This window comes from Cupressus sempervirens, chromosome 7 (assembly GCF_028749045.1).
Source record: "Cupressus sempervirens isolate cs-2001-9-10 chromosome 7, ASM2874904v1, whole genome shotgun sequence".
In the NCBI taxonomy this organism is placed as follows: Eukaryota; Viridiplantae; Streptophyta; class Pinopsida; order Cupressales; family Cupressaceae; genus Cupressus; species Cupressus sempervirens.
Genome location: NC_143124.1, coordinates 217,327,843 through 217,337,729, shown reverse-complemented (window position 1 = coordinate 217,337,729; position 9,887 = coordinate 217,327,843). Strand labels below are relative to the sequence as shown.

The window sequence follows — 9,887 nt, the reverse complement described above, 5'->3', positions numbered from 1 at the left end:
AGAAAATCACAGATGTATGTAGAAGAAATCCAATAGATAAAATATTGGGTAATGGAAATTTGATAATGAAAACATTTCAAAATGAAATGTGACAAAGATTTAGAATTGCACCTATAGTTGTAGACAGATTTAAAGAAGATATTTGTGTTATGGTTGACATAAATTATAAGTTTATATTCAAGTAGTAGAACCTCAGGAATTTTTTTTTGATTCCTTAGGCTATGAATTGAATGATGAAACAACACTTGGATACATTGATTTGTTGTTGAAGTCAAAGAAGGACCAAGCTCGATATAGATTTGAAATTTATGATGAGATTACCCAATCAGCTCATCAAGCATCCTTGGAGAAGGCATCTCACAATAAGATAGAAATAATAATCAAGAAAGCCTTAATAGAAGCTAATATGACTAAGAGTGATTCACAAGCAATCAGAAAAACCATGAAGCAAGGTATAACATATGTGCAAACTTTGTTAGTGTCTACTGCAAAGACATCTTCAAAATGGAGCATTCCCTATGCATTAGTATCAGATGTACAGACAAGTGAGTTGAAGAGGAAATTGGAGATATTAGTGAAAGTTGTGACCACAAAGAAAAAAAGGGTCAAGCAACAAGCCATTGGACTAGGAAAGAGACAAAATACATTATTGACAATTGTTGAGTCTAGTGAAGAAGAAGAAGAAGAAGAAGAAGAAGAAGAAGCCAAAAAAATAGAGAAGGTAACTACTTCTAAGTAGTCAGCAGGAAAAGCTCAACAAGCTTGGAAGCTAAAGATAGAGAAGATAAATTAGCTATTGCTAATGAAGACAACTTTGTTTGGATGAACAAATTTTATGATTTGTATAATAATTTTGAGAAAGATCAAATTGATATCTCTATTGTGAGATACATAATAGCCAATAATCTAAAACTTAAGGATATTGAAGGCACAATAAACCAAAAGGTCTATAACAGACTCGTTGAAAAGAATGCACCAGCTTGAGAAGAGGATATAAAACTTCAGAAGTCTATGTTAAGAAAATATGCAAGACTACTGATGAAGAAAAAGTCAAAAGATTGTTGAACAATCTAGCACCTTACTTGAGAAACAAAGTAAGACCATTTTTTATTCTGGTGCATAAGAAATATAAGATAAGAAGTGAAATTGCAACAATTATAGGTTAGATGATGATAGAGTCCATGACAGCATCTTTAGCAGCACCCAGAACCTCGAAAGTGTTAGTTAGTGATGACACAATGCAGATAGATCAAACCAATATTACCATTAACATTCATGATACAAATCCATTTGAGAGTTTTGAATAGAATGAACCTTACACTGAAGATATTGAAGAGAATTTGAGACAAATTGAAGAGGAAAAGAGGTTATTAGATGAAGAGAAAACAAAAATAGAAGAGGCCAAGCAGAAATTGCTTGAAGATGAGATGAAGAGAAAAGTCGAGGAAGAAAAGAAAAGATTAGTTGAAGAAGAAATGAAAAGGAAAAATGGGGAAGATAAGAAGAAAAGATTAGAAAAAGAAGAAAAAAGAGAAAGAGAAGAGAAAGAAGAAGAAGAAAGAAGAGTCAAAGAGGTAGTTGAAAAGAAGCAAAGGGAAGATGACAGTAAACCTTCTAGTTCATCTACTCCACTTTCGCTTGCTATATCCTAACAACTAATGTTGATGATCAAACTGACTTGATCTCATCTTTGTCAAAGCTTATTCAGAAGAAAAAAATAATGAAAAGCCTGCAGAGAACCTTGATGGAAGTCATTGATAGATTACATAGCACTTTGGCACTTCAGCATACAGAGGCAGATCTTCAACAAAGGGCATAGGTAGTGCTAAAATATTTTGATGAGGAATTCACAAATTTTTTGAATGTCATAGAAACAAAGAAATAGATATCACATGATGCTAACTTGTTTAGCACTATTTGTTAGCATATTAAGAATGATTTGATAAGTCTTGATACTAGTATCAAGGAACTTCAGAAGTGTCAACAAGACAACCCAAGATATTGTACATCAAGTGTACTCTACCTCACAAGTTGACTAAGGATATTGAAAATTTGATTGGAGGAAATATAAGTGAGCTAGATGTTCTATCTAGCTAGTTATAACATTCTGCTAGTAAAATTGATGATTTTGAAGGACAAGTGGCTAGTATTCATAGTGATATTTGGAACTTTAGAAGGAACAATTTTTGAAGAGAGTATCAGATTTTAGAGAGTCTATTGCTCTAAAAATATCTATTGTTGAGAAACAGTTGGAGGAATGTGTCAAGGCCAAGGACAATTATTCTAACTTTTTATACTCTAACCTTAGTGTAGTTGAGATTGCATCATATGCCCTATGTACAATTCTCACCTTTGTTGAATCTATGACGGATACATGGACAAAAGGTATGAATGATCTTAAGGCAAGTTTTGATGATCGCATAATGATACTATCAAGTTAAGGTAGATGTATACAAAGATTTTGATAAAAAATGGATGGTTTTTGGATAGTTTTTGACATTTTAACCTTTGTCATTGATGTCAAAGGGGGAGGATTACATAAGAAAATTGTAAATCAGGTAAAGAGGAGAAAATGATATTGTAAAGTATGAAATCATATTGTAAGGGGGTGTATATATAAGATGGACAAGTTGTAATAGATGTAATGTTAATTTGTTATTTATTTTGAGTTTTTGATACTTAGCCAATTTTCCCTATTTTATTGCCATCAATGCGAAAGGGGGAGATTGTTGACAATTGGCTAATGAAAATATGTAATTTTTATTGTTGAAGTATGAATTTGGTATACAACAGTGTACTATTTTGTATGTAACTTGTTATTGATATATTATGACTAGCGAAGTTAGATGGAGATAGCATACATGTTGATAATGATGTGTATAACCTTGAAAGTTAGTACAAACTATATAAAAAAAGAGATATTCATGTTTTACTGGTGAAACAGGACAACGAAATTATAGGAAAGGAATTATTTTGTTTACAAAATTATTACTTGACCAATTAGGGCCGACATCCTAGATGTTTACTCTAAGTTGGAAAAGTGCATTATGGTCTTAGACGACCTAACAAAAATTTGTGTAAAGGCATGGTATTTATGCAAAGGACATCTTGCAATGAAAAGTGTGGTAGTTGTGTTGAGAAATTATATGCAAACTTTTGTGAAAGCGATATATGTGAAGTATTATAAAGCTATTTTTGTGATCTAAAATCAAGGTGAAGATCAAAGATTAGTTAAGGAAGAAGTTGTAGTACATACATTCTAGAAGTCTGATTACTTGTTTGGGTAGTGATCTCTTCTTGTAATTGGAAGTGCATGTTTGGGCAGTGGGCTCATCTTGCATCTATTGTACTACAACTCCTAACAGGGTTGGAATCTCCTAATAGGGATTCAAAGTCTCCTAACAAAGAGTCTCTATACTGAATTTTCTCATTGACTCCTAATAGGGTCGAGCCTCTAACAAGGAACTTATATATTAATATATTATCTAGTGGGTATCATCCCCACAGGGGTTTTCCCTTGGCCAGGGTTTTCCTAGTTAACAAAATATGGTGTTATGAGTTATCTTTGTGCATGGTTACTGTTACTATTCAACATTACTTTATTACTTTGTTATGTATGGTTTAAAGTAAAAAATAATATCTAGTTTTTGACTAAAGTTTGTAATTTATTGATTCACCCCCCCTTCTTAGTAATTCCTATTTCTAACATATCATAGCATACACAACATAGGTTCTTTTTAAGGTGTCTCTCAAGACCCCTATGTTGTCCTAGTTAGTAATTTTTTGAGTCTTAATAGGTTAGTGTATTAGTTGTTTCAATTCATGTTATAAGTTTTCAATTAAGGTCATGTTGACCAAGTTCACGTTTTAAGCAATGAGGGCCAAAGAGAGTCAAAGTGTGGGAAATGTGATATAAGGAAATAGATGGAGTGTTAAAAAGGTCATAACAAGATATTGGACTTATTTAGGCTGCCTAGAAATCATGTAAAAACATAAAATGCAGATATGTGCAAAAAATGTAAAATTGTCAAAAAGTTGTTGTTGGCATTTTTTTGTAAAAATGAAAAGTTTTGGAAGATGGAAAGTCATCCATCTTCGATGAAATCTTAGAGGAGGTGAAAGGTCATGTGATTTTATTAGAACAATACATTGTCATGTAGAAGACAGAGTTGAGATGTGGAGAAAAGAAAGGAAGGGTTAGGTGTATAGTATTATGTAATAATAATCAATTTTTTGTGAAATATTGTTGATGTGTTGTCATTTGATTACAATCCTTATTCTTCTCTAATGTCTCATGGTTATGATGACTCTTAAAATTCCTAGATATATGATAATGAAGGCTAGTATTATTATTGATGTTTAAAATTTTGTCTAGCATCCTTCTATTATTACGAAGAATATCACTATTCGATGTTTAGACAGTAACTCTTGCAAATTTCTAGAGAAAGGTGATATAGTGTTTGCATGATCTCATTTAATGAAGAAAGGGAAGATTGGTAAAGGTTTTATATTGTTGAGATTATCCTATTATGAGTCAACATCATAACGTCGTTCCCCATATCAGCATGGATCAAGAATCAACATGTTGACTATTGTTACAAGCAAAAAAATAGTGAATCAGTAGTCTAGAAACTCATGAAAGAGGTGGTTAGTGTTTGTATAGGTGTTTGAAGGTTGGAATGCATCCATGGGATGCTAAGAAACATTTTTTAAGAGTGAAATAACTAAGATGTTCAAGTTTGGGAGTCAGGCACTACATTTAGTAATAATACCCTCTTTGAAGCCAGGGTTTGGATGTTCGGGTATCTTCTCAAGGACTAGGAGCCTAAAAGTTAGAAGTTTGAGAAATCTTAGTAAGGTAATGGTATAGTCAAGCTCATTTGTTATTTTTCTTTGAGAGTTAAGTGAGTTTTGAGTTCAAGGTGTGTTTTAGGCCTATTAGTCTAGACTCAAACCTACAAGTTATATGCTTTATTGAATAGTTGGGAATCTATGTTTTTGGAGTTTAGTCAAGCTAGGTATTGGGTATCTTAATCCCTCATTATTTGGAGAGATTTTGATTTCCTACCTTAAAACCCCAAAGGTAGGGCTTCAAAGAAGAGCCCTCATTAGGTCTATTTGTAAGAATTTAAGTTTTAAGCCCACCAAGGTGTGTAGAACCTTATGCGTGTTTGAAATCACTTAATTGGTAATGAGTTGAGTCTTTTGGAAGTAGTTTGGGGTATGGTGTTGTGAAAGATCTTGGAGGGTGTAAGGTAGTGGAGGTGTGAAGAATAGTTGTTTGGGTATTATGGAGATTAGGGTAGGGATACTTGGAATAGGTGAGTGTGGCATGAAGAATAGGCCAACCACCTAGTCTCTAGCCTTGGAAGAGTCCCAAGGGACTGAAAGCAATTCACTTGGAAGGATTGGAAGAATCCTAGTGATAGAGTTTGGTAATAAAAACAACCACCACCACCTCCTTCTTGCATCACTCTATATACCTATTAATGGAGTTACCATAGTTACATTGCCTTGGGGGACAAGGAGACAAGGGGATGAGGGGACAAGTTTACAGGAGTGGGGGACAAAGGGTCCTCAATTTGGGTTTGACAGTAGGATGATGATAGGGAATTGGAGAGGGAGATGGGGAGGTTGTATATACTCTATACTATTCATGTGGTACTTAAAATGCTAGTAATGAAAATATCTATAATAATATAAGACATAAAGTTGTAAAATACTATTTACTGAACTTTAAATACTTTGAGTCTTGAATGCATTGAACAATGAACATGAAAGTGGAACATTGAACATTGAAGAATAAATATTAATTTTAAATACTCAAATGAGAAAATGAAAGAGTTCTATCTTCTATTATATAGATATTAAATAATAATAGTCATAAATATTAAAAGTCTGAGTATCTCATCATAGAGATGCTTACATTGAGCAACATACATGATATTCAATACATCCAATAGAATATTAAAACATGTTTAAACAAACCTTTTTTATTTGGTTGGATAGGGTGCACCCAGCCAACCCAAGGAGGGGTCATGGGATTTATTCCCATTCCCTCATTTCCTTAAGGAACTTGTTCCTGTCCCCACAGAGGATGTTGGGATGTCCCCTCATCATCTCATCATAGAGATTATATGATATTCAATACACCCAATAGAATATTAAAACATGTTTAATTTTTTAAAACAAACCTTTTTTTTGGTTGGATAGGGCACACCCAACCATCCCCAAGAGGGGTCATGGGACTTGTTCCCATCCCTCATCTCCTAAAGGAACCTATTCCTATCCCATAGAGGATGCAAGGGAATTCCCTCATCCCCATCATGAAAGCGGCCCAGTGGTGGCATCATTGGGGTTGTGGGAATGTCATCCCCCTATCCCTACCAAGACAAGGACCTAATGATGGCACCACTAGGGGTGCAGGAACACCATTTCCCCATCTTGGGTGCATCCTCGTCTTGGATGCATAAGGGAAAAAGGGTGATGACATGCCCCCATGTTAGTATGGGAGTTACTAATTAAGGCAAAAGAAAAATCCTGGTCTAGAATTCCATTGGAAGGGTACACATCCTTATCCAAATAGACATACCCATTACCAATGAAACATAAAGAATACTCCCTAAACAACTCCTAATTACTTCTTACCCAAGGATGCAAATTTGATGGTTTGAAGCTAGAGAACTTACATGTTAGATAACAACTTATCTTATAGGAGATCAAATATTGTATCATATCATGTTCAATCATGACTTTGAGTTTGTTGTTAGTCTAGAGAAGGAAACCATTGATCTTCTGGAAAGATACAAGAAGGCCCACTTCTTGGGTTTTGTCAACATTCTTTGAAAGTACAAGCCAATTAACTACAAAGAAAGACAATCCTAAAACTAGACCCACTTACAATGAATTAGGTATACAAGGGAAATCGTTGGGAGTCTTCATAACAACCCTAGCAAGGAAGAAAAGGCACATGGTGAAGGGGAAAAAACATAGCAAGCTAAAGTGTGTTCCTCTGTCCCACATAGAATTTGCTATTGTACTAACTTATATCTTTATATATTTATAATAGACTTTTGTGCGAACATTTCAACTTGATTTCAAACTTAAAAATATTTATAGATTTTATTATTTGAAAACCCAAAACAATATATATTTTAAAAAGACAACCCATTAACAAACAATAACTAATATACTAGAAGTGTCTTACATGACAGACAAAAAAAATCTCATGAAATAAATCCTTTATAAGATTGAAACAAGATATGCATCAAGCCATTAGCCCATTGAAATGAGTTGTAAGTAATTCAATTGAAGAGTAATATTACTTATTATATTCTCATATTTTCGAAAAAAAGAAGGCAATCTTGATCTAATTTTTTTTTCTATAATTAAAATAATTATCTTGATCTAATTCTTTTTTCTATAATTAAAATACTTATAAAAGAGGGAAAAAGAACATGAAAAGGGATACATATTGAAAATGTTAAAATAAATGTCTTCTGAGATGATTGTTTTTATTGAAACAATATAGGAAAAAATTACATAAGTAATACCAACAATAAACCATATGAAAAAACAATAGATGAGACAACTTCTTGAGTAAAACCGATTGGCGAGTGTCAATTACACGTGGTGCACGTGGAGTAAACGTTGAAATTATATGTGTCCACATTGGAATTACTTATGTTCACGCTTCCAGTCAGCGTACTCACAGTCATCCCTCCACGTGTCAGAACAGCCACCTACTGTCCCTCCTGAAAATCCAGACTCCACGTGGACACCCTTGCGCCACATCGAATGTCTGAGAAGAATTCCCAGATCGCAATTCCAGGCTGGCAGACGAAGTCAGCATTGCCGTCACGTACAATTTATCACTCAACTGATCAGAATAGGTCACTTGGTATCCATCGCCTGGCACGACTAAGTCCTTACTGTGCGTGTAATAAAACATGTACATCGAATCCTCCGTAATTGCAAGCGCACTACCGGACTTATACCAACTTAGGTAGTATTTCCCTAGCTCTAGAAACGCACGATGAGTGAAATCAGACACGTCGGCGGTGGATTTGCTGAGTGGCAGAGCCACGTACGAGCTTTCCACCCAATCGTTCCACGTCACGATCTCCAACAGAGGTGGGTTTAGATTTACGAGCTGCTGCCATCTTTTGATCCAGAGTCCCGGACCCTGGTAATTGCCCTTCACTTGATAGTTACAGTTACTGAGATCCTTGTTCTTGCAGGCGTCAGAGCAACAAGAACCCGCGATGTTCTTGAAGAACCAGGGGCTCGGGCTTGCCATGTAGAATTTCGCCACGTCATTGCAGGCGCTTAGATAGTTCTCGTCTTTGGTAACGTTGGGGTTCTGGAAATGGGGGCTTACATTACACACTAACCAAGAAATTAAGCTTAGAAAAATAAGTCAAACTTTGACTATTTAACACTTTTACTCTAGAAATGAAACATTAGTGTGTGATATTTAAGCCGTTGGCTGAAGTAGCGCCACGCTGATGTCTCCCACGCAAAGAGCCCAACGATAAGATCGGTGTACTTCTCGGCCGTGCCACGGACTCCCCAGTAGGAACCGTCGGTGGGGAAGAACGGAATGAAGAAGAATTTGTCCTTTCCACCAGCGTTCTGAAAGACGGCCTTCCATCCGTCGAGAGCAGACGTGTAGTTGTATTCTGCCCACTAGTAGTCATCGCTGCCAAGCCAGGCGGTGAACAAGGGTTTGTCATTGTACTTCATCTGGTTGGGGTGGGACTGGTATTTAGTGAGCATGGTGAGGAGCTGAGCGGGCGTGAGGTTGCCGTTGACGTCGCTGTGTATGTCAGCGGAGAAGAAGATCTTGAAAGAGGAACCCACTTCTTTCGCGGCCTCGTACATGTTGTCTGCAAGTGGTTCGCGCCACACGTTGCTGTTGAGGGCGAAGGCGTCGATGCCTTTGCTCTGGGCGAGTTGGATCTCCTGCTTGAGGACGTCTATGGTGTCGTTGGCGTAGAGCATGTAATGGGCGAACACCAGCCGTGTATCTGTCACCCGCGAGGGACGGATGGAAAGGAATGAGAGAACTAAGAGTAAAAGAAACAACTTCATTGTTGCACAGCTTAAAACACAATGATACTTTCTTTTTTCTTGGTTGTATATGTAGAGGGAAATCGATAGATTGTGCGATCCCCGCGGGAGGGATCAATTGTAGGGATTTCATATAGGTTTGACATCTGCTAGTAATTGGCATTGACGAATGACTTTGGTGGCCAGCGGCTCATGATGAAGCACGTTGTTGGGCGCCGACGTTTTGTTTTGACCTCATAATTGAGTTGACATTAACGACTTAGCCAATGTCGAGAAGGTCTTGGAAGTGACGGTCACCGGTGTCTTTCTACACTAGGTGCGCCTTGAAGAAAATTAAAACTAGCAGTTGCAACGGGAGGTGTACCCTTGGGTACACCAAAGCAATCTTTACTGGATGCATTTTACAGTTGCATGAAGGCTGGTGAGATGCATGTGCAGGATTTTGATGTGAGTGGCAGCTGTAGCGGGCTTGGTGTGAATAGGTAGTAGGTATTGGTTTTCACGAAGCATTCCAAGGTGCATCACTTGATTGGATCAAAGAGAAGAAAGGTATTGCTAGGTCCTGATGTTCATTACCATAGAGAAAACATTAAGATATTAAGTATGATTATGAATTAATCATTTTAGATTGTAGCTGATCGACCATTATATTTGTTGTTACTACAGCTTGTGATGCAATGACTTTTTAAGTTACAACCCAAAGCAGGCTATTCTCCTCTGGTCACAATCATAGAATCTCAAAGGATTTGATCAATATTCCTTAATTAGTTTTAAGTTCGAGGCACACAGAGGTGACAGACATGTTGAAATTATTA

The 9,887-nt window shown here is 36.3% G+C and overlaps 1 pseudogene; it reads right to left on the bottom strand.

Moving 5' to 3' along the window:
- Positions 1 to 7,483: 7,483 nt before the first annotated feature.
- On the bottom strand, positions 7,484 to 9,114 carry LOC149546273 (glucan endo-1,3-alpha-glucosidase agn1-like; annotated as a pseudogene).
- Positions 9,115 to 9,887: the final 773 nt, after the last annotated feature.